Source organism: Myiozetetes cayanensis, unplaced genomic scaffold (assembly GCF_022539395.1).
Source record: "Myiozetetes cayanensis isolate MyiCay16 unplaced genomic scaffold, myiCay2020 scf1, whole genome shotgun sequence".
Lineage (NCBI taxonomy): Eukaryota > Metazoa > Chordata > Aves > Passeriformes > Tyrannidae > Myiozetetes > Myiozetetes cayanensis.
The window spans coordinates 150,380,176-150,395,700 of NW_026086604.1; the positions used below are offsets into that span (position 1 = coordinate 150,380,176).

At 50.7% G+C, this 15,525-nt stretch overlaps 1 protein-coding gene across 10 annotated transcripts in view; it reads left to right on the plus strand.

Moving 5' to 3' along the window:
• MAP4 (microtubule associated protein 4) overlaps positions 1-15,525 on the plus strand; it is a 145,266-nt gene that overhangs the window by 15,292 nt on the left and 114,449 nt on the right. For all 10 annotated transcript variants that reach the window (XM_050307891.1, XM_050307938.1, XM_050307875.1 and 7 more), the window contains exon 2: positions 14,357-14,409. The gene's annotated coding sequence lies outside the window, so the exon portion shown is untranslated. The remainder of the gene's footprint in view (positions 1-14,356; positions 14,410-15,525) is intronic.

Genomic DNA, 15,525 nt, shown 5'->3' on the forward strand with positions numbered 1-15,525 from the left:
AGGCAAAAGGTTCATTGAGGTGGATTTGTGCAGGGACAGGTTTTCTTTGTCCTTCATTGATCATCTCATTTGATGCTCAGGTGGGGGTGGGCTGTGTCCTTTGGGCTGCTGGCACTGGAGCCTGAGAGGTCCACCAGGAGCTTTTGTACTGCAGCCTCTGGGCCCTGTGGGGTTGTGTGGTCAGATCACAGTCCCAGTCCCACAATGGTTTGGGTGGGAAGGGACCTTAAGGGTCATCTAATTCTACCCCCTGCCCTGGGCAGGGACACCTTCCACCAGCCCGGGTTGCTCCAGCCTGGCCTTGGACACTCCCAGGGATCCAGGGGCAGCCACAGCTTCTCTGGGCAACCTGTGCCAGGACCTGCCCACCCTCCCAGCCAACAATTCCTTCCCACTATCCCATCTATCCCTGCCCTCTGGCAGTGGGAAGCCATTCCCTGTGTCCTGTCCCCAGTCCCTCTCCAGCTCTCCTGGAGCCCCTTTAGGCCCTGCAAGGGGCTCTCAGGTCTCCCTGGCTCCTTCTCTTCTCCAGGGAACCCCCCCAGCTGTCCCAGCCTGGCTCCAGAGCAGAGGGGCTCCAGCCCTGGCAGCAGCTCCGGGGCCTCCTCTGGACTCTCTGCAGCAGCTCCACGTCCTCCTGCTGCTGTTCCCAGGGCTGGGGCAGCTCTGCAGGGGGGTCTCACCTGGGGGGGCACAGGGGCAGGATCCCCCCATCCCTGCTGTGGGCTCAGCCCAGGGCACGAGGAGGGTTCTGGGCTGGGGCATCTCCAGCCTCTCCCCCCCCATCAGGGCTGTTCTCCATCCATCCACCACTCCCTTCATCCCCAGCCTGTGCTGACAGCAGGAGTTGTCCCAGCCCGTGTGCAGGACCTTGCCCTTGGCCTCGTTGGACCCCCTGAGGTTGGCACAGCCCCACCTGTCCAGCCTGTCCAGGTCCCTCTGGATGCCCCATCCCTTTCCCCGGTGTGTGACGGCCCCACAGCTCGGTGTCCTCAGCAAAGTGGCCCAGGGTGTGCTCAGTCCCAGGGACAGAATTTGGCTTCTTCAGAGTCTCTTCACTTCACCCCACCAGAAAATGCCTTTCCTTCCTCGAAGGCCGGTGCTCTGTGCACGGGGGAGTGCTGGTGGTGTCGAGGGAATAACCCAGCTCTGAAGTCTCAGTAAGTGCAAATAAATAAAAAGATTAACTCTGGTTACCAGCGTTACCTTTGTCCTCTCAGTATCACACCTGAGGCATTCAGGACACACCAAACACTCTCCTCTCCCTGCTTGTCTCCTGGGAGGGTTTTTCTGATAATCTTTCACAGTACAGGAGCTGTAGTTTCTAGATGAATTGTTTTCTATTGCACTTTTCAGAGGCATAATACCAAAGGAGGGGGTTGTGTACTGGGAGGAGAGTTTTCATCTGCTAAACAGGGATGTAGGCTGTGTTTTATGACTAAAATCTTATGTTTTTAATCTGGAGATTGCCTGTGGGTTGTTCCCTCTCTCAGCTAGATTTTACTAAATTGCTTCTGTCAGTCTACTAATTGATTTTAAAAATATATTTAAAAAAAAAAAGACAAATGGAGTATTTTGGAGGTGCTCAGTGGGTTGATTGGATTCACGGCGGGCTCTGGCTCTCACGTGGCCTTTGTGTAAACTCGGGGTTAATGAAGTGACTCATTCATTCAGCCTGGCTGGGGCTGCACATCCCTGGGTGAGGGGAAGAACAAACCAACCACAGGCTCTGAGCTTCTCCTGGGCAGGGAGCTGGGAACGCACAGCCTGTGCCTCCCTGGAGATCTGTGTGTCTGTGGGATCAGCCTCTTTGGGGGCCTGTGAGGATGGTGGACTTACCTGGAATACTCTGGATTTTTGTCTTAATCCATTTCTGATGCTCTCAGACAGGTGGAGCTTCAGAACCTCAAACACTGAATGAAGTTCAGTGTGGAGGACTTCGCTGTCTGGAGCCCAGGAACAGTATTTGGATGTTATTGGGGGGAAAAATAAAATTGGGGGGAAAATTTGGAAAAAAAAATAAAATTGGAAAATAAAAAAATGTGCTATAGCTTCTACTTTATATATAATTCCATCTCCCCCTCATTCTTCAGCAGTGCCTTGTCCTGTAACAACCTTCCCTCCCATCCTGGCTTATTTGTCTTTGTGTTCAGCCCGGGGCCAGGTAGGGGCAGTTCAGAATATGTTCTTGTCACTTGTGGAATAAATGCAAAGTATAACTCAAGGGATGCTGTAGAAGCTGGAAGTATTTCTCCTTTCAGACACCAATGGGGAAAAAAAACAAACCTCAAACAAAAAGCCCCTCCAGAATTCATTCCCTTGTGATTGTAGTAATTTGGCTCAAAAATTTAAAAGTGTCTGATGAATATTGTAAATCTGAAGAGGTAGAAATGCAGGAGAAAAGAGGGTAAGTACGGAATGTTTTTGGAATAACAAAGTGGATTTTCTCTGTAAAACATCTTCTTTACTAATTAATCTGAAAATGGAGCAAACTCAAGTGGAGCAGCTCGTAACAAAAAGCTTTTTGCTGGAGTTTGCTGCTGGGAATGATCTCATCAGCTGGGCGCTGTGCGGTCTCCAAGTGTTTGCTGGCACAGAAGGGATGTGCGTGGGTGCCCTGGCAGGAGCTGGGAGTGCTGGACGCGTGGCCCGGGAGCAGGTGGGGATGCCATCCCGGGCCTCCCTGCCCCTTCCAGGTGGGTGCTGCCAGAGCTGCTGCTCCTGGCTTTGGTGCAGTTGTTTTCCTGGAAATTGAATTGGGTTTAATACCTAAAGAGGGCCTGCAGGAGAGCTGGAGAGGGGCTGGGGACAAGGCAGGGAGGGACAGGACACAGGGAATGGCTTCCCACTGCCAGGGGCAGGGAGAGATGGGAGATTGGGAAGGAATTGCTGGCTGGGAGGGTGGGCAGACCCTGGCCCAGGTTGCCCAGAGAAGCTGTGGCTGCCCCTGGATCCCTGGAAGTGTCCCAGGCCAGGTTGGAGCAATCTGGGCTAGTGGAAGGTGTCCCTGCCCATGGCAGGGGGTGGCACTGGGTGATCCTTCAGGTCCCTTCCCACCCAAACCATTCTAATGATGAGCTGTTACAGAAGAGTGAAAAAATGTGGTCCCAATCTTCATTGAGAAGCATCTCTTTGGTCTTGAGGTGTAGCCAAGCAAGATTGAAATTAAAAATGATTTAACAGTGATCCTTGGCTTCAGGGTTTTGTTTTCTGTTTTAAAACTTGTTACACTGGATTGATGTCCCCTGTGTTAAACTCACCTGGCTCTACTTCCAGGCGGTTTCTATCTTGCCTGAGTAAGAGTTGAAGGCGTTGGAGTCCTTGTTTTCTACCTGTTTCCATCTTTAAAACTATAAAATCGTTGCTTTGAAATCAGCAATTGACTGGAAAAACTACTCGTAGTAAGAGCAAAGCCCGGATGTTCAGCTCGTGTGATGCTCGTGGGGGTTGGCGCTCGTATCTGCCTCTTGCTGAGTGAGAACTCGGGGTGATGTGCCAGAAACACAGCGAGTTCGATTCGTTCCGAGTCAGCTTTCTCAACCAGAAGTTGTGTTGTTCATTGTCCTTTCACTTTCTCACCCTGATAAGCCGCTCTGTTGTCCTTGGAGGCGTCGGGAGCCTCGTGCCGGTTCCAGCTAAAATTGCGGTATCTGTGTGGAGGGGGGGCCAAAAGGTTTGGAGGCAGCTGAAGCTCCAGTGCAAATGTTTCTGTTCTGTCAATTGATGAAATGCTGAGAACTGTAAAAACAATGGGATTGCAGATGAAACCTTGTAGCTGGAATTTGTCTTTAAAATTATGGCAGCATTAATTAATCACTTTAGAGTGGCAGCAGCTCCTGCAGGTGAAGGCAGCAGGAGTGACTGAATTCATGCTGCTGGGGCTGGCTGAGGAATCCCCAGGCCCTGGTGGCACAGGAAGAGCAGTTTGCACAGGTTTTTGTTTACTCAGACATGAACAGGCCCTTGTCCTGTATTCCCACCTCCCAGATGGATTTTCTTGGTGGTATTTGGGAGTGGAGCCTGTCAGGGCAGGGCTGCTGTTCACATAGAAAGGGCAGCAGGGAAAGAGCTTTTTTGGATCTTTTGGGAATCCCAGAACTGCTTGGGTTGGAAGGGAATTAAAACCCATCTTGTTGCACCCCCTGCCATGGGCAGGGACGCTTCCATATCCCAGGTTGCTCCAGCCTGGCCTTGGACTCTTCCAGGGATCCAGGGGCAGCCACAGCTTCCCTGGGCAACCTGTGCCCACCCTGACAGACAGGAATTCCTTCCCAACATCCCATCTATCCCTGCCCTCTGGCACTGGGAATTGCCATTCCCTGTGTCCTGTCCCTCCATCCCTTGTCCCCAGTCCCTCTCCAGCTCTCCTGGAGCCCCTTTAGGCCCTGCAAGGGGCTCTCAGGTCTCCCTGGATCCTTCTCTTCTCCAGGGAACCCCCCCAGCTGTCCCAGCCTGGCTCCAGAGCAGAGGGCTCCAGCCCTGGGAGCAGCTCCAGGGGCTGATGTTGGGGGTCCCAGCTCTGCAGGGGTCTCACACATCCCATATCTGATGGCCTCGTCACTCCTGGTTTTGTTTGGATCTGGTTTAAGGAGCAGTCTCAGAACTTCCCTCGTGTCTTGGCCAGGAACAAGTGAAAGTGTGGATAAACATGGGAACAGCTGGTGCTTTTTTTTTTTTTTCCCTTAATGAATCTGAGCTGAACAGTTTTAAGTCCAGATTAGAAGTGGGGTGGTATAATTATTTTTTAATTGGTCTGTGCAGTAAGAACCTGTGCATTAAACTGCAGAACTCTGCGAATTGCAGTCGCTGCAAGAAGTAGAAATCAGGTGGAATAAGTGTAGTGCTGGGAATTAGTTTTATTGGCATGTCTGAAGCATTTTCACAGGGTGATTTTTTTCATTCAGTCGTAATACAATGTTTTATTAATGCGGGTTTTGATTTCTGAATGTTGTTTGGGGTTTTTAAGGCAGTGAGTCTGCACTGATTTAGTTGATTGTGATGTGAAGTAACACATGTTGTAGTGCTTGCAGTCCTGATGGGCAAAGTGCTGCTGCTCTCGCTGCATTTTCAGAGCAGGAATCGCTTTCCTTGATAAGCACAGAACAAGGATCTGAGAAAACACTTCCAGCAGCTCCCTTAGTTTAGGCTGTCACTGCTCTGATAACACACACAGGATAATTCTGCTCCTCTGCTTTCCCAAAATAAAACAGGGTCCGTGGGGATGGAATCTTGGGAGATGCTGAGTCTCTCCCTTCTTTTTTATATTCCCTGTAGTTCCTCTCCGCTCTGCTTTTTACATACTGTGATTGAAGTTGCAAAAATGCAGCAAAATAAAAATAATAAAACAAAACAAAACAAAAAACCAAACAAAACCCAAACAAACAAAACAGTAAAAAACTCAAGGGGACCTTCTCACTCTCTACAACCACTTGAAAGGAGGGAGGGAGCCGGGGGGGGTCGGGCTCTGCTCCCAGGGAACAGGGACAGGAGGAGAGGGAACGGCCTCAGGCTGTGCCAGGGGAGGCTCAGGTGGGACAGCAGGAGGAATTTCCTCCTGGAAAGGGTGGTCAGGCCGTGGGCTGGTGGGTCTGACCCCGGGAGCTGTGCAGGGAATGTTTGGGATCCTGTGTGTGTCACACCCCCCGCTCCGGCTCTCGTGTCTCAGCTCTCGCAGCAATTTGCTCATCTGTTCTGGTTTAACCAGCTGTCTGCACCTTGTTGTAACCTGTCAGCATCTGAGGGGGGTTCTGAGGCTCCAGCCTGGCTTTTCACGCTGCATTGAACAAATCTGTTTTTGGAGGCAGTTGCATAACGGGAAGTGTGTGTGTGTGTGTGTGTCTTCTGTTCCAGTTAATTTTTTGTTTGCTTTAGGAACTTGTTGTCTTTAGAAACCTTAATTACTCGTCTGCAGTTGTAAATAAACATCTGAAGGGTTTATGGGTCGCTTTTGCCCTGAATTTTCTCAGCAGTGACACCGTGTTTTAAAATCCCCAAAAGCCGTGGTTTTGCCTCAGAATATGTGAACGTGTTCCAGCTCAACCCAAATGTTTATCCACAAAATGCCTTCGGGTTTTATTCTCACTGGCTGGGTTTTCAACCCACCCTTAAAAAAAAGGGAAACTTGGCCCTTTTAACAGACTGACCTCTTCCTTGTTTGGGGGTTTGTTTTCCAGCCTGGGTCCCAAAACCTTGGGTAAGGTGCGTTTCTTTGTGCCGTGGGAATGTGATACACGAGCTGAGAGACCAGCAACTAAATGTTAATGATCTTAAACCTATCTGGCTACACCATTCTGACCTTTATCTCCCTTCTTCCCTTTCCCCAGGTACAGGTATCGCTTTCTGCTGACACCTGACAGAACAAATCCACTCGTAGGTGCTCTGATTTTAGCTGGAAATCTGAAACATTGCTGCTGTGGGATAAATAACGGGAGAATGTTTGTTTTCTTTTGTTCCCCTGCACCCTGTTAATGCCCAAATCCTTTTTTCCTGGGGTGGAGAGAGGTTGGTCTGTGCTGGAGATCACTCAGACCTGACCTAGCAAAGCTCTGCCTAAGCCAAGGTCTCAGCTCTGTGAGGTTGTGCCTGCAAAGGGGAGGTCAAATGACATTTTCAGGCTTTTCCTGAATTTACCAGGAGCATGTGGGATGTTCCACAGGTGACTTCTGCCCAGCTGGGATCGCAGTGAGGTCCTGACAAAGTCTGTGTGTAATCAGGAGTTTAATATTTCAGTAGTTTTGGCATCTCAGGTCACAGACAGTGCTGAACTCTTGCCCATCTGGGCTGTTCCATGTGAAACCTTTGGGCAGCAAGTCCTCTGGAACCTTCTGGAATGTAGTTGTGTTCTGAATGAATTTGGTTTTAATTGACTCTGGCACTTCACAGTGTGCCTGTCATGATTTTGGGTGTCACTAACTCTTGTATTAGAGGATGTCCTCTAGTCTGGAAGCCTCCAGAAGTGCTGGAGGGGGAATTGGACAAGGGCTGGAGGGACAGGACAAGGGGGAATGGCTTCCCACTGCCAGAGGGCAGGGATAGATGGGATACTGGGGAGAAATTCCTCCCTGTGAGGGTGATGAGGGACTGAAATGGATTTCCTGAAGAAGCTGTGGCTGCCCCATCCCTGGAAGTGTCCAAGGCCAGGCTGGATGGGGTTTGGAGCAGCCTGGGCTGGTGGAAGGTGTCCCTGCCCATGGCAGGGCATGGGATGAGATGAGCTTTAAGGTCCCTTCCCACCCAGACCATTCCATGGCTCTGTGATTCTGTGATTCAAATATTTTGATACCAGATCAAGTATATTCTCTCTGTGCTGCTGACCAGCCATGACTCCTGGAAAGGCTTCTCAGCTGGAAGAAGGAGGGAAAAAGAAATCCAAGCCAACAGCCAAGCGTGCCAGGGTTGTCTTACAGTGCCCATCACAGCGAGTCTCGTGTTTTCACTTGCTGTAGAGCCCCAGCCAGGACCTGTCGTTCTTCCCTGGGCTCTAAAATAGCAGGATTTGAAATATTCAGCTGTCCAAGGTAGCAGGTCACTCGAGCCCTGAGCAGTGTTACCTTCAGTGTCTCTGTGGTTGCACTGGCACAGGACCAGCCTTGGCTCCCACCACCCGCTCCTGCCGGGCAGGACGGCGGGGAAGGGTCTTGTGTGGAAAGAAGTGGAGGGGATTTGTTGCTCAGTGTGGCTCAGTGCTCACCAACCTTTCAGATGTGCAAGGCAGCAGCTGCTTTAGCAGGGGGAGACTCCGGAAAATAAGTAGGGAATGTCAGTGATTTGCAGTGCTGAGGCAGCGACGCTCACGTGTCTGTACGGGGGGTACAGGCTTTCTCTGCCTTTCTTCTGATCCATGTTCATGGTTTTGCTCTTGAGAATTCAGGGAGAAGTATGTTGATGGTGCAGAGGCATCTTTTGTTATTGAGCTCCTCCTGAACGTGCTTTGCTGCTTTTCCACCAAGGGCATTTGCTGCCTTGGGTTTTCTTGTTGGGTTTTTTTGGTGTTCCTTTGGCTTAGGGTGGAAGTCTTCTCCCAAACACTGGTGGATGCTGTTCCAGAGCTGGCATGGACTGGGACCATCCCCAAGATCCACTTGCATGTGGCCACCAGGGTGTAAAGAGTAAGACTTGACACGTGGCGGTGCAGCCCTTCCACGCTCACTCGAACTCAGCTGCGATGCTGAAGCTCCAGGAGGAGCTGCCTTCCTTCCTTACCCAGGGAGGCCATCAGTTGGCTTAGCAGCCTTTCATTAGCAATCAAGTGACATTTGAATAATGAGGGCTGCTTTTCCTCCTTGCTCTCATCAAAGGGTTCATTAGTGTTGAGCCCCAGCTAAGGCAAAACAGCCGCTGGAGGAGCTTCAGTCAATGATTTTGGTCATAGTTAGGACTCGATTCGGGTTCTTGCTGCTCCTTGTTGTAATGTGTGTTTATGAATCTCAGTTACGTCTCCAGTCATTAAAAATGCCTCTTTGTGGCTCGTGCTATCCCAGAAGCCGCAGGTTTTTGGATTACACTGGCTGAGTGTGGGTGCAGGACGTGCTCTGACAAATAAAGCATCTGACAGGAGCCACAGTGGGTCTGTATTGATTAGACAGAACAGTAGGAAGAATTCCTGAATTCTTAAACCCTTTATTTTTAGATGTAACTCTGCTGGGCTGAAGGCTTTCTGTTCCCTGAATTGTTCCAAAAATAAATATTTCAGGCGAGGATTAAACTTGAATGTGAAAGACAGTGTTTTTTATGCATCAGTGTTCACGGAAGGAGCTGGTCAGAAATCACTATTCTCCTGAAATTTGCATGTTCTGCCTCCAAATGAGAGCTGCTTTCACCAAAACTGCTCATCCACACGGGAGGCTCGAGGTGCTGGTGGGAATGCAACTGGGAGAGCTAATTTTAGCTGATTCAGTCCTGTGAGCAGCAGTTCTTCAACTGTGAAAAGAGACACTTCGGTCTTGCTTAAATCACTCTCTTTTTTTATTGAGCTCCTCCTGAACGTGCTTTGCTGTTTTTCCACCAAGGGCATTTGCTGCCTTGGGTTTTCTTGTTGGGTTTTTTTTGGTGTGAATCTGGATGTTGGTGTTAAGTTTTTTTTTCCTGTTTAGACACTTCTGAAAGATCCTTGAATCTCTTTACGCATCTCTCCTGTCACAGTCTTTGATCTCAGCCTGCCCTGGGTGTTTCCAGGCTCTTGTCTCGTGTGCTCTGGGTGTTGAGTGCTCTCTCCCACCCTCCCCACGCTCCTCTGTTGGGCATTAATCAACCAGAGGACTCTGGCTGCTCAGACTTACATTAACAGGTGACTTCCAGCCCTTGCACTGTCCAGCCTTTCAGAACCCTCCAGGAAGGTCCTTGGCTGGTCCTTGACACTGGTGATTTGGCAATCCATGAGTCACTCTTCCAACTTTCCAGAGTCACTGCATGTTGTTTCTTTTTTGCCGATTGCTCCTGACATCCGAAAATCCGCGGTGCTATAAAAACAGCTCCGCTTGTGCAGCTGCTGCCTCACTGTCTGATTGTATGAACCTCACTGGGTTTTAGCTTCGTCGACCTCGATCGCCGCAGAAAAGAGGTTTTCTAAAGTCTGTCCTCTCTGATAAGGATTAAATGTGGATGTTGCCAAAGAGTATCTGCTTGGCCTTGCAGTAGAGGACCTTCATTTTTCCATGTGCTGCCTGGGACTGGGGAGCATCATCTCCTCCTGCCAGCAGCGGGACTGGCGTGACTGCCGCGGAACTCTGACCGGAGATCATGAATATTTCCCCAGAAAATGCCTCGCTCTGTAAGTGCAGTGGAACTGAAGCTGGTGTTTTGAAGACTTTAAATTACTAGTCTAACTTCTCCTGGGAGAAGCTCTACTCAAAAGCCTGGAATGAAATCTAAAAGCAGTCTCTTTCAAATCCCACAGTCACTGAGGTTGGAAAAGAGCTCTGAGATCGAGTCCCTCCCATTCCCCATCCCCACCTTGTCCCCAGCCCAGAGCACTGAGTGCCACGGCCAGGCCTGCCTTGGACACCTCCAGGGGTGGGGACTCCAAACCTCCCTGGGCAGCCCCTACCACGGCCTGACCACCCTTTCCAGGGAGAAATTCCTGCTGATGTCCCCCCTGCCCCTCCCCTGGCACAGCTGAGGCCGTTCCCTCTCCTCCTGTCCCTGTTCCCTGGGAGCAGAGCCCGACCCCCCCCGGCTCCCCCCTCCTGTCAGGGATTGCAGAGCCAGAAGGTCCCCCCTGAGCCTCCTTTTCTCCAGGCTGAGCCCCCCCAGCTCCCTCAGCCACTCCTTTTATTGCCAGCTCTATCCGAGGTGCCTCCTACAGGTGTGGTAACAGGAGTTTGATGCTCAACAAAAATTCAGGGACTTGTTTTTTTCTTTCCCCCGTGGTCCCCATGAAGAAAGATAGTCCATCGTATGTTTGTGAATAAACTCTTGGTTTAGGATCTTGGTGAGTTCCTAAGGCAAGGAGGCAGCGTAGGGGTTGTGCCTATAAAGACAATTTTCCTTCCAGTGGGAGATGTTGGAACAGGAGGGTCCCTAAGGCCCCTTCCGGCCCAAACTGTCCTGTGATTCTGTGCTTCCTTGTGTCAGGTTGTGGTTTATTTTCTCCCAGCATTATTCCTCTAGGAAAGGACTGGGGATGGGAAGGAGAGATGCCTCAGTCTGGAGTTCCATGGCCACCATGTAAATATAGCTCAGGGCTCACCAGCCTCTGCATTCGACACCCTGGAGCTGCTGTGCGTGTGGAATGTTGGAGCTGCCGTGGGCACCTCCGCTCCTGGCTCTTCATGTCGAGTGATCTCCATGCCCCTGCTGCTGGAGAGGGGAGCTATTTAAAGGAAGCTGTTTATCCAGAGCTGTGGAAACAAAGTGTGAAGGGTGAGAGAACAGGAAACTCGAAGATCGAGTGGCTTTTCTCTCGCAGGGGTGCGGGAAACAGTCTTGTGGATTTGGGATGAGAAAACAGAGAGTGCTGCTTGTTTAGGGAGCTTGAGGGAGCTGATGAGGGTTTCTGATCTGGAGAATGGCACATTCTTTCTGCTGTAAACTCAGCTGCCCTGAAGTGCATTCCAGCTGCTTGGGGTAAGAGTGATAATGCCGAGGGTGGCCGGAGGTTTGCTCTGCTCCCTCTGTCTGGTGCTGCAGAAACACAGATTGAGACAGTCATTGCTCATACAGAAAGCTCTGGATCACTGGAACCAGAGACCATCCAATCACCACCATTCTGTGAGGTGGGTGTAGGGGCATTGCTGTCTGGCATCCTTTTTGGGTGCCTTGCCCAGGTGAGCTCTGCTTTGCTCAGGGGTTGTGGTTCACTCCATCCCCCAGAGGGCTCTCCCTGGGAGCTGGTAGAGACAAGCAGTTGCTACTAAAGGTACTAAGAACCTTCAAAATGACAGAAAACCAGGAAAGAGTTGTTAATGTTTGCCCTGAAATGTGGATATGCTTTTGGGACTGTTTGGAATAGCTGTTGTATTCCAGATGGGGTGTGTCTGGGGAACCCTCAGGGGAGAGACTGGAAGCAGTCAGTGCATTAGTGGGATGCAGGTGAGTCAGTTTTGGAGGGGGAATCTGTTGGGAAAGCTGGCTGGAGTTAGAGAAGCCCTTGGAATGTTCCATGCCAAGGGTGTGAGGAGCTCGGGAGCCAGAGGAGCTGAGGAACAGGAACTGCTGGTGCAGGATGTGGAACTGGATCCTGCAGGGATGGCAAACACGACAGGACAGTCTGGGTGCCAGGCAGGACCTGCTCCCTGCTCGAGCAGGCAAGGGGAAAGGAGGAGTGGGAGTGGCATGGGGTGTAAATGGGATCCCAGGCTGCCTGCCCTGCCCACGCTGCTTTCCCACATCGCCTGTGGAAAAGCCGTGTTGGGGAGGAAGAAAGCTGGGCACCTGGAATCAGGGGTGCAGTGCATGGGCAGGCATCTCTTAAAATAGTTCCCAGAAAAGTTGCTCAAGGTCAGAAAACAATTCTGGTGAATCGGGGACCGCAGGAGTCGGGGTTTGCTGGATGTGGGAACAGCTCCTCTCTGCTGTTCACCAGCTCTTCTGGAAGGTGCAAGTCCTCAGTTTATTATGTGAGGGGACAAGGTGAAGGCCCTCTTAGGCTACTGTAAGACCCAACACTCAAGAAATCTTTGCAGCTACATCTGCAGTTTTATCAAATCAATTTGGGGTTAGAAGAACTGATATTAACAGTGTCTACTTGTCAGTCGAGAACACCCCAGTATTTAAAAAGCAGCAATTTTTCAGCTGTGGGCAGTTAATCCCATTTTGGTAGTTCAGGAATTCTGTCCTTTGGGGATTATTTAGAGAGAGGGGCAGCTTTACCAAGGGCAAAAATGGTTTTGCCCAGACTGTTCCCAGGGCCATGGCTGACATGGAGCTGCACTAAAAATGAGCTCGTGCTTTTCATTTTCTTCAGCTCTGCCCCAGAAAAGAGGGGCTGGGGTTTGGTTTTCTTAACAAATAAAGTTGAATGTTTTCAGTGCAAAGGGATGGGAATATCATGTGTGAGAGTGGATCACAGTGAACGTGGGATGGACTTTATTGAGCAGTCTTGGAGCTCTGATGCCTCTGGGTGTGATGTGGGTGTTCGTCCTTGGGAAGCAGCTGGAGAGAGGGACCCCGATGTCCCAGCTTATCACAGGGTGGCTCAACTGGCAATACTGATGTGGAAGAGGAAAATGTGGGGTTTTGATGTGTGTCAGCAGAGTTTGCTTGTGTGGGGAAGGGGAGCATCAGTGTTACCAGTCAGCCGAGAGCTGACACAGAATTCCTCGTATATCCGAATCCTACATAAGGTGTTTCTCCTTCCCAGCCCTTCTGAAGGGAGCAGGACTCTTTCAGAAAGTTCTACCTCTTACTAAAGCTGAAATGACACCCTTTTCACTGGGCTGTTTCCTCGTTTATCTGAAAGCTCTGGCGTTTGACTTCCCTGGAACATGAAATGTGCATCTGTAGGGAGAGAAACACAGATTAGTGGTTCTGTCTGCCCACTGAGCAGGTGCTGAGAGGATGTTTTGCTGGAGATTGCCCTCCTGACTTGCTGTGGTGAAGAACAGGTTGGACATTTCTCCACCTGGATTCAAAGACTTGAACTCTGTGCCTTGGGTTACGTCCTTCTCTGCGTGGAGAACGCGAAGAGTGATCGTTTTGAGAGAATCTGATTATTTTTTAAAATAGATAAATTTGCTTCAGAATAAAGAAACATTGCCAACAAAATGGAAAATATTGGATTGAAAAATTTGGGACACGACAACCAGTGGATGAGGGGATGGTTCCCTGGGAAGGCTGGTGGGGGCAGGTTCACTGAAGTCATGGAAAACTACGGCAAAGGGGCGGCTGGGGATAGACACGGACTCGTGACTCAGACGTGGCTGTCACAGGTGGCTGGGCAGGTGTGGCCCTGACAGTGACTTTGTGAGCTTTTAAGCCCTTCATTGAGCACCTGAAATGCTGCTTAGTGCAGGGATGTCCTGCTGAGCCTGGATTACTCCAGCTTTTGTGGGGGTTTGGGGAAACTGGTTACGATGTATAACGGGGGGAAAGTTGCTCACGGTTTTCATGGAATGTCCTGAACGGGTTCAGCAAGTGTTGATGGGAAATAGCAATTCCAGAATGGCTGGGCTTGGGAGGGACCCCTGGGGATCATCCTACCCCCTGCCAAGGCAGGGTGACCTGAGCAGGTGGCACAGGGACGTGTCCAGGTGGGGTTGGGATGTCTCCAGAGAGGAGACTCCTCACCCTCCCTGGGCAGCTGTCCCAGGCTCTGCCACCCTCCTGGAGAGAAGTTCTTGCTCAGGCTGAGGTGGAACTTGCTGTGGTTCAGTTTGTGGCCATTGCTCATGTCCTGTCACTGGGCAGCCCTGAGGAGAGTGTGGGACCATCCAGATCCCCCTTGGGGGTATTTGTGTGGATTGATGGACCCCCTCTCACCTTCTCTCCCCCAGACTAACCAGGCCCAGCTCCTGCAGCCTCTGCTCATCAGAGAGATGCTCCAGACCCCTCATCATCTCTGTGGCCTGGACTCTCTCCAGTAGCATCTTTGACCTGTGGAGCCCAGAGCTGAACCCAACGCTGCAGATGTGCCTTGCCAGGACAGCAGAGGGGCAGGATCCCCTCCCTGACCTGCTGGCCACACTCTTCCTGATGCCCCCTGTGATCCCATGGGCCTCCTGATCCCAGCAATAGCGAGGTCGCGTTCCTGTTGAGGAGAGAACACTTAGGAAAGCTGCCTGGATCACTGGAGGGGGCCTGCAGCAAAATTTCTCCAGTTTCAGTGACTCAGATTTAACACAACTCATTTCCCAGCCATCCCCTATGAACTCCTGTCCCACACTCCCTGATCACATTCCTTCTGCCTTGTGTTTTGCAGATAAGCAGTTTCTGAGGACTGAGGTACCTGCAAAGGGAACACCTGCTTTTGAGGTAGGAGCTGTTTCTCTGATGACCCAACGCTAAATCTTTAATTTAAGAGCAAAGGTTCGACACAGCTGGGTGTGCACGTGGAAATCTCATCTGTGCTGGGAATGAATGATCATCCTGGAGTCTGACATGGCTGTTCTGGGAGCTTCTGTGGAGCAAACATGTCTGGAATGCACTCACCTTTCCATTCTCACATTCCTTGTTTCTGTTTGGGATAACAGGGCTGGGGTGGGACTCAGGGATTGTCCTTCCTGGCCAGTTGGACCTCCTTTTCTTGTCTTTTCTGCTGCAAAGGGCACACATTTAACTTGGACACTCAAATCTTCTTTTTATCAGAGTAAGAGGACTACAAAAGATTAAAATGGGTAAACGAGGCTAAGGAAAACAAGTCTGATTTGATTTGTTGGGAATTGGGAGCAGCGGATCAGCCACGTTTCTGATCCTCGCTGTCCTTTGGGGAAGGCTCCAGAAAGCTCCACTTGCACTGCACTCTGCAGTCAGGGGGTGTTTGAGGGGCTGGTGTTCATGTGACGTGTTTGGTGATGGAATTACAATTTATTTATGGTATTTGTGTGGACTGAGAGACCCAGGTTCTTCTGCAGTGCAGTTTAGTTGTGACTGTGGCTGTGTTTGACTCCTGAGAGGAATATCAGCCATTTTCCCCACTGTTTGATACTTTCTTTTGCCTTTTCCTTAACAAAACCCACTGAGTTCCGAGTGCTGGTACCACCCTGCGAGTCTGGCTGTGAGGAATGCCAGGGAGTCACGTGGATGCAGTTCATAACACCTCGTTCTTGCATCACCAGCTGTCTCTGCTGTGATTTACAGACACTGCCTGGAGGCGACAGCAGCCTCACCTGTCTCCTAAAACTTACTTACAGGATCAGAAAAAAAAGGGCATCTGAGGAACAGTTTTGTCTCTTTAAGTGGCAGATGCAGAGATGACACTGTGGGTGCAAAGTCCTTTGTTTTCAGCAGGGCTCACACTCCTGTGTGTGCCCGTTCACACTGTGACTGGAGGGTGCTCCTGTGTGTCCATTCATGGTGTGGCTGGAGGAGGCTCCTGGTGATGCTGTGACAGGGCCCAGGCCCAGCTGGGGCAGCCCCACCACCATTTTT